General features: G+C 31.6%; 1 pseudogene; it reads right to left on the bottom strand.

The window, feature by feature from the left end:
• Positions 1-2,023: 2,023 nt before the first annotated feature.
• The window catches only part of LOC108684308, a 21,205-nt pseudogene continuing 7,064 nt past the window's right edge, over positions 2,024-16,164 (bottom strand).

Below are 16,164 nucleotides of genomic sequence, written 5' to 3'. Positions count from 1 at the left end.
TAATTATTAGATTAATAAATAATTAAATTAAGATAAAGTTTAAATTTAATAATTTATTAGTATGAAGAATATTAAGATTATGATAAATTAAATTAGGAATTAATAATAAATAAGAGAGAATTTTTCTCTATATTTACAGTATGAGTCTAAAAGCTTTGGAATTTAGCTTACTTTATAAATAACAATAAAAATAAAAAATAAAACAATAAAGATAAAATTGAAAATATTACTTTAATCCACATGAAACAGGAAACAAAAATCACATATATCTTGAAACAATTGACACTTCTTAAGCATTGACGTTTAGTGAATTAATTGGGCAGGTGTCACAAAATGACGGCGATCGCATGAATATGCAAGCATTTATATCACCGGCATGGATCATTCCAACTCATCGCGTTTCTCTTCGCGTCGAGATAATTAGATTTTCGAAGCAAAGCAACTAATGACAAGTCAAATTTGATAAAGATGAAGATGAAAACAATAAATTTTCTAAAATATAAGAGAAAGTAAAATAAAAAAAAAAATTTTTTTTCAACAATCTTTACTTAACTTTTACTTAAACTTTACTTAAAGAAAGATATCTGATATCATATATTATATATATTATATGTGTGTAAGTTTTTTCCTACTGATAATCAGTAAAAAAAATCATCCGATTTGAATAAACAGGCGAACAATGTCCGACCGTATATATCTGTTTGTATTAATACATGATAAAAATATGTAATAAGTGAAATGATTAAAAAATAATGTTTAATTACGTTTATTTATTCTAAAACATAAGTAAAAAAGAATGATTAAAAAATGAATGACCAAAAAATGTGAAACGATATATTTCTGATCATATTCCTATATAGTACAGATCTTCAAGAAACGTTCTGAAAAATATCCTGAAATCATTCCAACGTCTTAAGAATGTTCGCATGAAGATCTCTGGGATAAAATGTGCTCGTTGTATGGGATTATTATTTAACTCATTTTAAATTACGAAATGTTCATATTTCGAATGGAAAAGTTTTCGATGTTTACAGAATTAGATTAGATAGTTTTTGGTTAAACATCATGTGGATTAATAAAAGTGACTCTCCACTTTTAGCAGGTTAATGGCGTTCCAGCATTTACGATCAAAGGCACTCTGGACCATTTGATGACGGCAGCACTCACACGCATGCGCACAGATGCACATGCATACACAGTATGCATATACATGCATACAGTATTAATCTGTAAGATGGGAAGGGATGTGCAAAGATAGAGAAGATATAGCGAGAGATAAAAATGTATGGATGTGTGTGTTACTTGGAACGGAATTCGTGTTACAGCGCGACGTATGATAATGGGCGGTCCATGTGATGATGGGCGAAGATTTGTGCGATAACGAACCGGCGGATGCGGTCTCGATGAGTCTTCGCAGTGGACTGTTTCACTGGAGACTACGCGATATCCTGCAGTACGTGTTACCTCTATAGTTAGATACACCTCGCGCTCCATCCACCCGGGGTTCATCGTCGACAAAAGCACCGAACATGTCCGAATTGACATCGAGAAGATGATTATGAGGAACACTAAATATATATTAAAATGCGGTAATTTTATTAGCGTTTTACAGTTTAACTCCTTGTAATTATTTTATATTTTACTAAATATTTTACTAAATATTTTACTAAATGGACCTGACATATTTGCCGAAATACTTTACATTATAAATATACATGGAGGAAATTCAAGAATTTCTTTAATATGATACATACAATTTAAAGTAGCAATTAATTTAATTTAAAAAGAAACAAAAATATATAAAAATTATAAATCTTTTTAAAAACTTTCAAACAATTTTCAAGAAAGTTTAAAAAAAAAATTATTTTAATTATAGAAATTTTAATTTTTAATTAATTTTTTATTATTGATCATAAAATATACATTGCTGAATAAAGAATTTCACGTAAACTTCAACATCATTAGTTTTTTATATTAATTTTGTACAAACAAATGTAAAAGGATAATGATTTCGCGAGATAGATTATAAAATATTGTAATTGCTCACTGTGAAGGTATAGAATCCATCAGGCACTAGTTGATTTAATGCTAAGAATGTCTCCCGCATCAGCAACAGTATAGTAAATGTTGACTGTGCCATCGCCGTTGTCTTCTATGTCAATGTCAACGATTTCGCTGAAATCACAAACCGAGATGTATTATTCACAGATTAAAATATAGAACGGAGATCTATTCAAGAAATAGATTCGTGCATTCCGTATATTTTCGCCGCTGCAACTTCATTCAATAAGTAATGTAAATATTAAATGTTTTCACGCGATTCCATTCTCAATTGTCTAGATTTTTAATCTAAAGTAAGAAATTTGAGAAAAGTCCATTTCTTTAAAAACTCTTTTTCGTAATGAAAAAACTAAATTTAAATTCTACATCCATGTATCTATAGCAATGAAAAATGTGGATTAATGACGGAATAATATAAAAAAATATTTTAAAGTTCTACTGAGAAATGTTTTTGTGACATCTAGATCGCATAATTCATCTGAATACTTTTCCTCTTCATAAAAAAAATTTTATTTTTCATAAAAATCAATTCGTAGAATGTACAAAATAAAATCGGATAATAAATTACATTTATATGATATTTTCACGTACTGCGTTAACTGTAAATTATTAACTGTTATGACACAGTCGTATAAAATATAATTGTAAAATTGTGTTTATTATAGGAAATACCAGATATATATAATATGACATCTTGTCACTTTGTATACTGAGATAAAGAATTTGGCCCGTTTTAAAGTGTCTTTTCGACAGAAGACATTGCCAACTCGAACAACACAGAATATTACAGATGAATTATGAGGTAGCAGCTGTATGACCACTGTCAGTATTCAGAATGCATTTATAGTCGAATTGATTAGAATTATTGACAATCTTTTGGAGGGCTCGCGCCCGATTATGCATAAAAGCAATATGTAGGATAGAAAATGCACATGTATAACGTGACGTTATAATCTCTACATTGTAACAAGCAAACTCTCTTGATTACAAAAAATTTAAATTCTGATGTATCGGATTTATCACTTTGTGTATCGTAGTAATGTAATCAAAATCATATCTTAAATTTTGTTAATTTCTTAGATATTTTTTTTAATATTTATATAAATTCATATAAATTCATATAAATGTAGTACAAAGAATATAATATATTTGAGTAATAGCTTGCAATACTTTTTCAGTATGTTAGAAAATTTTTTTTTTTGAATAGTTATGTGTTAAATAATACTGTGAAGTTAAATTTAATTCAAATCCAACTCAACTGTCACCATAAAATAAATGAATGAACAAATGTCTGAAACAAAGTTTTACTAAGAAATTCGCCAATGTGATTAAAGAGAACATGTAAAGTGATCTATAGTCTGGCATCAGTTGTGACAATTAGAAAAATATGTGCAACGTTATAATTTATTAATCTAATTACAAATGAGTATGATATAACTACATTGAAAAAAAAATTCATTAAATCAATCTTAATACATATTTTCTTTAAATAGTTACATATTAAATAAATATTTACTTACAGTAAATAAACATTTACTCAATAAAATAAATGAATCAAATAATTGAATCAAATTCATGATTTTTATGTTAATAAATATATATTTAATAAATATATTTTTTTGTTAGAACTATTTAAATAAATATTTATTAAAATATAGTATTTTTTAGTGTAACTTCGAAAGACGCGGATATTGTACAAAAATAATTTTCTCATTTCTGTTAGCAATGGAGCATCATTGCTGAAAAATATATATATATCTATATATAATGTTATGAAATCTGTTTCCTAAATAATCATTCTTCTTGACTCATCTGCTGTCAACACTAAGTTTTATTAAAAGTATATTTCGCTTTCAAACCGACGTTTGATTTCAATGTTAGATATGGTAGTTGGTAATGTCGGCATAGTCACTACGTGCAACTGGCCGAAGATTCACGACGATCCACTTATTATCACTTCATGACGTTCACCATGGCAACTGGCCACGATCCTGAATCCTACTGGATTTGTTTCACGATATACGGCCGATTAATCATGCCGTTACACTCCAGATCTAATCCTAATATACGATTGTAAGCAAAATGTCAGCAAAATGTAATATGTCTTCATTGTTTATTATTTGTTTTTTTAATTTATTTAGTTGATAATTTATTCGTTAATTTATATTTATAGCAATCCTTATTATTTAATTGCAAATAATACATATATCAAGAAGTGCATATGCATTATTTATTTAGAAAAGTAATTTATTATGATAATTAAAATTTATAAAATATAAATTAAATAATTATAAAAGGAATATAAAATGTGATAATATAATTTTGTATAAGAAACATATAATATAATATTACAAAAGAATGAAGTAATAATTTATTATAATTAATTCTTCAATATTTATACATTGAGAAATCGAAAAAGATATAACACAGTAAGAGATCTTTTTCAAGTTCGTCTATAAATTCAAAATAAATAAGTCACGATGACGTATTTAAATTTAAAATAAGATTTTGTTTGGAAGTTTGATGAAAATCGAAAGATATAAATGCGAAGAAAGTGTAAAAATATAATCCGCCTTCATGTATACATATATTTCAAGATTATTCGTAGTTAGGTATAAAATATTCTAATTATATAAATGACAAAAAAATTAAAAAATATTTGTGATTTTATGTATACATGACAAAATAAATCTCAGATTTTAAAAGAAGAACGAATATGAGAACGTTTTGGTAACTGCGAGAGTAAATTTTAAAGGTTCTCGCAATGTCTTCTCTCTCTTCATCTTTCCGAATCATCTTCTCCGAAATAGTCAAATTTAAATCGGAACGAATCAAGCAGATGCTCACCTTCCAGTAGTGGAGCGGATACGGCAGGTCACTGCACCGCGGCCTGCATTTTCAGTGTCCATAGTAATGCAATATTTCTCGCCCTGAGCCAAAGTGTGCTGAATACCCTCTTTAATTTTACAATTATTCGCTGAGCTGATAGATGTGCTTTGCACCGGGCTGTTCGGCACTTTTTTACCACCGTATTTCACGTTGACCTTGTAGCGACCGCAGTCGTCCGGCAGATAAGTTGCCTTATACTTTCCGTCGCCGAGATCCTGCACTACTACCTTACGCGGCACTTGATCTGATCTCAATACAACTTCTTTAATTATTCGCGAGTCACTTAGTAGGTAGATTAATATAAATCTTTCTTATAAGAATAATCAAATTAAATTGTAATTTTTAGAACTATCTATATTGCTCGTTACGATCGTTATAGCCATGACACTGATTTGCATTCAAATTGAATATAATAATAAATATGATTGACTATTATGATGGTTGGCAAAAACCATCATAAGTTTTGATTAGTGTGTACATACACACCATATGTAATATAGGGACAATTTGGACAATTTATCAAGGTACGAAAATATAATGGATCAACTTATTATTAAAAAACTTTCTACACAATACATTTAAACTAGACAAAGAAACTAAACTGTTTATCGAGCAATTGAATGTAATTGATTGAATCTATAAAAAAGACCCAATTATATTCAATCGCTTGGCGAGCAGGTTGATGTTTTGCTAACTCTTAAACGTATCTAGTATTCCATATATTTTGATTTATGTGTTTTGCCATCACACATTTTATTACAATTTGAAAAAAATATTAGATGTACAACTTTGCTTCCGCCGTTTTTTTTTCCGAAATTCGAGGCTTTATTGTAAAAAACTGGTTATACATTTATGATTCAAAGTATTATCCATCGCTGGCCACTATTTTCTCCCATCTTTCGGGTAGCAAACGAATCCCGCGTCGAAAAAACTGGTCATCTTTTGAGGCTATCCACGAATCGATCCAATTTTTTACTTCTTCATAACATCGGAAGTGTTGGTCAGCCAGGTCGTGTGCCATTGATCGAAATAAGTGATAGTCAGAGGGAGCAACGTTTGGAGAATACGGCGGGTGAGGTAGGACTTCCCATTTCAACGTTTCCAAGTATGTCTTGATCACTTTCGCAACATGGGGTCGAGCATTGTCATGCAAAATCACTTTATCGTTGTATTGCGGCCGTTTGTCTTTCAATGCTCGGCTCAAACGCATCAATTGCATTCGATATCGATCGTCTGTGATTGTTTCAGTCGATTTTAACAGTTCATAATACACTACGCCGAGCTGGTCCCACCAAATACAGAGCATCACTTACCGCTAAAGCCATCTATAGGAAAACGGCGGAAGCAAAGTTGTACACCTAATAGCTTAGTCTTGTATAATCTTTATACATTTTCTTGTTTTGTACATATATTAATGCAAATTAATGAACATCTAATTTTTGTGTTGGATTATGTAATTATATAATTTTAAATACCTATTAATAATTATAACAATTTAAAAATTCAAATATGTCCAGATATAAAGGTCAAATCAATTTTAATTGCCAAGTTAATACATATATTTTCATAAGTGTACAATAATATCATTATTTTATAAAATAAATTCGTCGAATATTTTTTTTGTTGTATCATTGATACAACATTGTTGATATTGTGCGCGAATAAAAAAATATATAAAATTTTTATATTTTGAAGACTTTGTTATAATTAAAAATAACTGAAAATTTTTGTAAAAGTAATCGAATTCTAAAAGGATGATTATTACTTCATTTAGAATATTATTCAACGTCCAATGTTTTTGTCAATCAGATATTTAACAAATTCAAGATGTCGGATAACTGCTTTCTTATAATAATTTCATCAGCATCCATGATCTATTGTAAGTTTCCAAAATTATTTTAAAAAATTCATTTAGTTTTATAATCTGTAATTTAATTGTGTTTTATTCTTGATAGTTTTGATACGAAGCAATATTTGCGAGAACCTTTTATATATTTACCTGAAAAAAAAATGAATTATTTTTAATAATATTAATAAGTTTAAGGCTATTAAAAAAAAACATATAAATTTTTGTTTTCTCATTCGAAATCAAATATATAAATATAAAATATTAAACGCTTGATACAAAATAGGAATAGAAAGAAATAAAAATTGACAATGAGAGTCAAGCGCGATAACAAAACTCTTTGCGAGACCCGATACTTACCACAACTTGCACTTCAAGATCGCTGTAATCAGCATTAGAAGTGTCCACGATGAAGTCAATCGAGAAGGAGGCAGTGCAAAAGGGTGCCACCCCGAGACCCGACAAAGTTACCTTGTTTGGCTCTATGAAGGGCAGAACTTTCACATCGAACGGACTGCCGTTGATATTGTCATCATCGAAAGTAACATCAAGTCGCTCGTTTCTTCCAGCAGGCGGAGGCTGATATGTCACTTCGTACAGGCCGTCACCTTTGCTCTTGATTTGAGGCTCCCAAGTTAGGCGACATGTGTACTTTCACCGGTGCCTGTTTGTCGCATTTTGATGCATCTACCGTGAATTTGGCGGGCACACGTACCATGTGCAGACCGGGTCCTCAAGCGATCACATTCTTTTTCGGCGATATAACTTTGATCTTGAATGGCGAACCGGGTATGCTCTGTTCAGCAAATTTAATGTTGATTTCGTAATCACCAAGTTCCCTGGTAACGTATTCGACATCGCAGGAACCATCCCATTTTTCCCTGGCTTCCGCTCTGACCTCTCCGTCACCCGTAATCGACACACCCAAACCACCACCAGCTCCTGAAAGAAGATCGCATACATGCTATTTCTTTCTACCTTAGCTACATAAAAATATTTCCCCTTTTCTATATAATAATTATTATGTTTCTAAATTATACAATTTGTAGGTAGTATAAAATTACAGCATTTTAAGAATTTGATCAAATTATTGGCTTACAAACCTTTAGTCTCCACCGTAAAATAATTTGTTTTGTCCGTGATGCCTTGCTCCAAACTAGGACCATATGCATTTACTGGGATCGGAGGCGTATTGTACGTTGACGGAGAATGGTGAACCCGGGATGGGCACGTTGTCATAGAGAATGTCGATGGTGTAGCAACCCTCCTCGAAAGGCATGTAACTGACGCAATAAGTGCCATCATCCTGGGGGACGATGAGCTTCTCGATTTTACCGCCATTGGGATTATTTATGCAGAGCACCTTATCGTCATCAGTCTTTGACTTGGTGATGTCTCTCGTGTCTATTGTGAATGATGTTTGCTTGTTCACGAATAAATTGCAAAACGCGATAACACGATATGATTAAGTAAAAACTCGAATGCTTTTTTTCTTTTTTTTTTCACAAATACATCTATACACATACATATATGAAATAGTAATATTTTTAAATTAAACTTTGTCATTCTAAAAAATTATATATATCTTAAATTATATATTTTCATGCGTTAAAAATTCGAGATTTATACTTGATAATGAAGTATTTTTGTAATACACAGAAAGACTAAAGTATTTAAAAATTTAGCTAAATATAAAATCTGAAAATAACTTTGTTGGATATCGAAATAATAGTGTAGAGTGTTTAAGAATGATGAGCAAGAATGCTACAAAAAATTTGTTCCAGCAACAAACTTGAGTATTTTATATAATTATTTTGATGATTCAATATATAAAATTATTTTTAGACCTGTATCTGATTAAATTTTTAGATACTTCAGAAAAATTGTTCTTTTAATATAGAAACTGATTTCTTCAAAATTAAATTTTATAATAGCGAAGATATATTTGTAGTCTTGTATTTTTAATTTAGCATAATTTCTTAACAGATTGAAATTTAACATAAAATAGTAACATAAAATTGTACATATCTTTAATAAATTTTAATATTAAATTTATCAAACATACTTTTATTATTTATATTATTAATACCTCGTAATAAATTTATAATAGGTGTATAATTTTTAAATATATTTCTATAATATTATGTTCCTGATCGTTTTTGTGATTTAATTAAACATCTATTTGTTTTAAACAATATGTAGTATCTAATTTAATAAATTATTTATTAAAATGACAATGCATAAGCGCATATTGCAAAACGTAATTGCAGTCTCTAAATTTAACACAGAACAAATCACAATAATATATAAGATTATTATTTGTGGCATACTGGATTTTAAACTAAAAATGAGGCCATGCTCGTAGAAAGAAATAAATTTAAATTATTGTTTCATACATACTTTTTACAAACATGCTCTCTAGTATTCTTCAAACTCATTCAAGTATCTTACAACAAGTGTGTATGTTAAACTATGGTTACGATCAAAAAATCCAAAGCAGGGAATGTCATGATAACTAACGATAAAAGTGCAATCATGACACACATGCATCGCAACATCAACGCGTCTCAGAATAATTATCGGGATTTTCTATCGAATCTTTTTCTATCGATAAAAATATTTTCTTCATCATAGTCGCAATGAGTTTTTCTCAAGATCAAATAATCACAACATTTGTGCAACTTGAAAAATTCATTTCATATATACACGAATATCTAATGTGTGCATGTTCCTTAAAAATCAATCTCGACAAAATCTCGATGATCGAAAAACAATCCTTTAAAGCTATTCCTACAAAATCCCGAGACGCGTTACAAAACTCATCACGCAAATTAGAGACGAACAGGTCATAGTAATCTCAATTTCCAATCACAAAACGATTTCCGTGCTAATGTCCTTAACGATACCGTGTGGCTGGATGCCGTTCCCGCTGGCTCTGATTTTAGATAGGTCCGCATCCAGAACGACAATGGCCTGAAAAGGGGAGCGACACGTGTTGTTCGTTGAAAGTGATGTTGATACCGTTACTGGTCTCAGTGGGTAGGTAAGCGACGGAGCAGGTGCCATCGCCGTTGTCCCTACAATTTATCGCGGCTTCGCAAGGATCCTCGACGGTCACACCGAGACTACCTTGGCCAGCTCCACGCATGTCGATCACGAACTCGGCCGGCTTGTTTACCACACCGTGAGAGAGACCAGGTCCCGAAGCGCGCACCTTGCCCGGATCAGAGCCATGAACACAGGTCAGCCGATACGGCTGATTCGAGATTGGCTCGATAGGGGTAAAATTAACCAGGTAGCCCTCGTGAGTCGGCACCACGTGCGCCTTGATCCGATTGCCGGACGGAGTCGTGATCGCCACCTGGAAGTCCGCCGCCCTGCCCGCCTCCTGCGTTATCAGCGGAATTGCTGCAGGCTGTTCACCGGGGCCGCTGCGAGGACGTTTGCGGGTTCTCGTGATGAACCGCGATGCATTTTCGCTTGTGCTTACGCGACGGGACGACTGCTCGTGAGCAACGAATGGACGTCGCGCCGACTTGCTGATGAAATTATCATTGATTCTCGTCGAAGAGATGATTGAAGAAAAATTAAATAATGCTCTTTAAAACTTGTTGAGTGATTCACTCTTCAAAGTGTATTCTGTTCCAAAAAATTTAGAGGATGAACTAAACATGCAAGCATGATCGAGAGAATTGGATGATTAATTATACTTTATGATCAACATTCACCAGCAAGTGACAGCCGGACATTCATTGCGCAAAGCCTATCATAACATTAGATTTCAAATACTGGATATGCATCAAGTTGTGAGAGAAAGTCACTTGTTACGTACATAAGCCCACAATGCGCATGTAAATTAGGCAGAGCGTATTCCAAATAAAAGAAATCTCTCGCGGTTACGAAATTGATAACGTGTCGTAGATACAAGTGCATTCAGTTACAATAAATATCCAGCGTGTAAAAATAATTATTTGTTCTTTACATTATTTATTCTTTATTATTATGTCAATATGATTATGTTGCAAATCCGAAAAATAATCGACACTATGATAAAATTTATTTAAATACATATGTACGTGTATTATTCCAACTTCCGACTTTGACTGTAAGTGGCACTTCTCTCTCTCTTTCTCTCTCTCTCTCTCTCTCTCTCTCTCTCTCTCTCTCTCTCTTATTTTGATTTATTTACTTTCTAAAACTTTTAGAATGAACTGTCATTCTAGAGAGTAAAATCTCATCCTTAAAGATTGAAAATTGAGCCACTCTTTTTCATGACTGGTCAATTCATTCTTTAGAGTAAAATTCCACTCTAGAGAATTTAGAGAGCATATGATTCTTTGTAGCCTTGTGATTCTAATTAATTATTAATTATTTATTATTAGAAATGTATTAATTTTATTAGAAATGTATTAATTTTTCTTGAAGGCATTGCTTTGAATTTTATCGTGACACATTCAATGTTAGGAGCTGCCTTCCTTCCAGGTAAAGTCAATCGAAGGAGTAACGCGTGGAGCATCGAAGTGCAATATTTTTAGACAAAACGCGAAATTGTGTGCGTGTCAACTGTAAGGAATTCGCGAGCGCCGTTATAAATAAAACATCGCACTGATTCGCACTCCAGCAAAACATCCGAGGAGAGACCTTGGTAAAATATATTTCGAAAATCTAGGCTAGATAACGCCCTGAGAAATGTTCCCAAAAAGAATATCAGCCATATGCTATGAGACGAGAATTATCTTCTCAATGATCGCTGGAAGGAGCGCGATTTTGGCACGATTCATTTTCAAACTAATGCATTGCTGATATACCTACCTAAGTGCAAGATTTTATTTTAATCATAAAATTAATTGCATTCTTATTATTCCTTCTCTAACCGCGCTTACAAATTAGTAAATTAAAATTTAATATATAAAATAATAAACATAAAATTTTTACTATGAAAAAATTATTTATTATACACTCAAACCAGATATATAACAATATATAATGATAAATAACGATAAATGTCTTTGGTTATTTCTTGTTAATAGTCTATTTAAATAATAAAAAATAAATTCCTCTAAATTCCTTAGGGTGAATTCTCACTCCAAAAGAATGAAAATTCTACCATTCTCGAAAAAGAATAACTGAATTTTCACTTCTTTGGAGGGAGATTTCATTCTTTTGGAATGACATTCACTTCAAAGAATTTAGATAATACACTATGCATATACTCGTATTACATTATCAATTAAGTTAATTTATAAATCCAACATATTGTAGTAATTAAAAAAATAAAATAATATTATATTTTACTTAATATGTATTATAAAAATAAGAAAGAATAATAATAATAAAAGGCTACAAAACACGCTATCAAGTTTATTATCATTTTAAACGCGATATTACGTTTAAGAGTATTCAACTATTGTCCCACTTTCGTGGGACAAAATGTTGCATATAACTTGGTTCGAGCATATATATGTGATTAGTAACACATTTAATTAAATCTGATTTTAAATAAACCGATACAGTATTCGAAATATTAAGCAACACTTAAAAAATTTTCAGTAATTGTACTCACTTGGTGCCAGACCATCCACTTTGGACACATCCACATGAGGCTGAACGTTGATCTTAATGGGGCATTGAGGTACCTTCAATCCACCATAATTGAGATTCACCGTATAGTTTCCTGGCTGTGGGGGCATGTAGTCCACGACGTATGTGCCATCCTCATTATCCATTAACGAAATTGGAAGTTCTCGCCTTCAGGATTCACCATTTTAATAATGTCCAATTTACCGTGGCCAGCCTCGCAACAGTCGACATTGAAATGTGTGGGAACATTAGATTTTACACTTTTCTCAAGACCGGGGCCAAAGGCGGAGACCATAACAGGATTCAAGGGCAAAGCTATTTTAACTCTGTATGGAGATTTCTTCGTGGCCACTCCGCCATAATTCACACCTAAAGAAAAAGATATCTTTAAGAACAGTGTTATGCAGTAGAGATACTTATTTTTTCTACCTATACCTATAAATAGATACAATTTTTGTATACCGGTACTTATATTTACGCATAATTTAATTACTTTTTAGATAATACTTTTTACTAAATGCACATCCAACGCGCGGACATGTTAAACTTACTTGCATAAAATTTTTTACGTATATACATATAAAATGCATATATAATACATAAATATTATGTGCGGATACATGAAATCATAAATGCCTATTTATTCTGAAGCTTTATATTAATAAATAAAAGTATTTGTACCTAAGTACAAGTACACTTTAGATAAAATACCTATACTTAGGCATTTTATTTTTCTAATACCTATATCTTAATATATTTCTTTTAAAATATCTATATTTACCTTATCTATATGTACCTTATAAGTAGTAATTTGCTAAACAAAGCATCTTGCATAATACTGTTTAAGAAATCAAATTACACTGAAACTTCATAAGTCACGCTTTTATTGAGTATTTTAGCATAATATTTTTGAGATTTCTACAAATATTTTTTTTTAAGTTACAAGGTTTGCGAAAACTTCATAAGCTCGTAGTTGATCTTAACAACATTTTATACAATATTTTGTGTATTTATTTTAATTTGACTTTAAAACTGAGATTTTATTCTGCTTAAAAAATTCACCCTAGTCTTTTCTAGCTATTCAAAAACAGCATGTTTTAAAAAATCATTACAAACATATAAGCAGTAAAAGTTCGGTTCAAGATTTTAGAAATCAATATTCTAGAATTGTATCATCACAACATGCGGAGAGCTAGATATAGGTGTGTAATACGTTTGAACAGTACCGTTCCGGTTGTCGCCTAATTTAAGAGGAACTTCTTTTCTAAGATCTAAGATTATCTTGAATAGCAACTTCCAGAGCCGCCTGACCAGCTTCTCTCGCATCAATCGTAAAATTCGTCGGTTCGTCTTTGGCAACACCTTCTGACTGAATTTCTGGTCCATAAACTTCAACCTATATACAAAGCATATATATTCGATATCTTTCTTGTCCAAGTCAATAAAAAAGCAATTATCATTTGTTTATTTAGTTAGTACTAAAATTATTGCATGTGAAAACCTGTAAAATTTATTACATATATATATATATATAATACTATATACAATATTAAATATATATACATTAAAATTTATATTAAAAAAAATTATATAAAAAAAAGTTATATACAAAGAAATGTTAATAGTGAAATGAAGTTAATAGTGAACTCGAATTTACCTTCTCTGGATCAAAATCGGTCTTCGGCGAAATAATCGCGATATAAGGCGATTTAGGGATGTTCTCGTTATCGCAGTGGATATGAATGGCATGTATTGGCCTGGCGCGGTGGGCAGGTAAGAAACATCGGCGGTTCCATCGCCATTATCGTTGCATTCTATCTTCGCTTTGGATGGAGAAACCAAGGGCACTAGTCTCACTGTTTGTGTTTACTATAAATTTCGCTGGATGACCGACGACACGGTATGCAAATCAGGTCCAAAAGCCTTGATGTTGGACTCCTTATAAGGACCTACATTGACCTCAAAGGGCGACTTGGGAATCTCTTTACCGCCATATGTGATCATTATTACGTGACGGCCTTCCTTAACCGGCGTATAGTGGCATTTGTAAGTCGTAGCGTCGGTTTTGGACATTCTAAAGTAATTCAATGTCATCGATTAAATCGATAACTAAATTTAAAGCAAAATATCTCGTAGAGATATTCTAATATATTTACTCTATTTTATATTTTTTTTTGTTTTACAAATTTGAATAAATAAAATTTTTATAATTTTATTTACAATTCTTACAATTGTTGACAATTGTTGAGTTTTGTCTTATTAACTTTTAATGGAATATAGCGTTTTTTATTCATCTATGTTTAATTTTTTTCATTAACATATAGAAAAATTATATAAAAATAATAAAATATAAAAACAAGAAATATGACATAAATGAAATTTTAAAAGTCACAAAGTGTTTTTACAAACTAAAATAATAAGAACTTACTGCACTGGTTGACTGACGCCTCCCGGGCCGATTACGCGAATATCCGGTACACCCTCATCAGCATCCTTAGTGAGGACAAGTCGACGATGTCCTGGACGCGGATGCAAGTAGGCAACAACCTTCGTCCGTACGCTCTACATTTCTTCGCATCGGAAACTGGTGCAATGTTTACACCAATGGGACTTCTAGGTATGGGTTTGTCGGCAAAGAATATGTTGACCGAATGTAGACCCGTCACTGGCGATACGTACTCGCATCTCTAGACATCTGGCGAGGTCTGACACAGCTTTACTGAATAGTTTTATTACCCTATAATAAAATCACATATAAAAATATTTGATATATAATAAAATAGTAAGATTCATTGTAATAATATAATTTAATTATGTATAATAAGAATAATAACAAGCTCTACAGAATATAAATCTTCTCTAAAAAACGCTATGTTAAACGTTTAACTGGCAGAATGTTCACAGGGACTTTCGATGTTAAAAGACATCATTTTTTACCTGCGGATTTAAGATGATAACTTCAGGCACTCCGCGACTGGCGTCCTTTGTAAAAATATCGAAGAAAGTAAGTCTATTCACGACGACTCCTTCCGGTTGCAGACCCGGTCCGCTTGCCGTGACTTTGCTTGGATCACCAGCGTGTCCTTCGACATTAACGGTGTATGGACTCTTCGGAATCTCTCTGCCAGCGAAGAGTACCTTCACTTTGTGCGGACCTTCCATTTTTGGAGTATATAACACGGAATATGTCAGGTTTCTGTCCTTGTTGAATCTGATATCGATACCTTGAAAACGAAATCGAGTCAGCATCATTAAAATATAATGTGAGAAGTAAAAATGGCGTTCGTTCAACTTGTATAGTATATCGAAGTTGAAGATTATCTGAATGTATGAATTATACTTGTAGTATAACTCGTACATTCAAATAATGCGTAATAGTCACACGGCACATAAATAGTCATTAAATCACACGTGTCCACGTCCTGTGGCATAATTATCATGATTGCGATAAACATTTGCCGACTTCCGACAATGTGCTCAATAGATTCTGTCGAGACTATGTATATCTAATATCAAAAAAAAAATTTGCAAGTCTGATTTCTAATAAAACAAAAAATTATCTTTGTTCTTAACAACAATTTTCTGCCATCTTCGATTTTTGTCTTGATAATCAAATAAATTTAAAAAATATTATTAATATTTCTAACTGAAATAAATCAAACTAGTAATTTTCAAAATATACTACAAATATAATTTTATAATCCTTTCATAATCCGATAATAAGCTTAATTACTTCTCGGTAAACATTAATAGTAACATTACATGAATATTATAATTTCCAATTTACT

The sequence above is a fragment of the Atta colombica genome, unplaced genomic scaffold (genome assembly GCF_001594045.1).
Source record: "Atta colombica isolate Treedump-2 unplaced genomic scaffold, Acol1.0 scaffold131, whole genome shotgun sequence".
Taxonomy (NCBI): Eukaryota; Metazoa; Arthropoda; class Insecta; order Hymenoptera; family Formicidae; genus Atta; species Atta colombica.
Note: the sequence above shows the minus strand (reverse complement) of the source record. Positions and strands in the feature narration are given on the sequence as shown.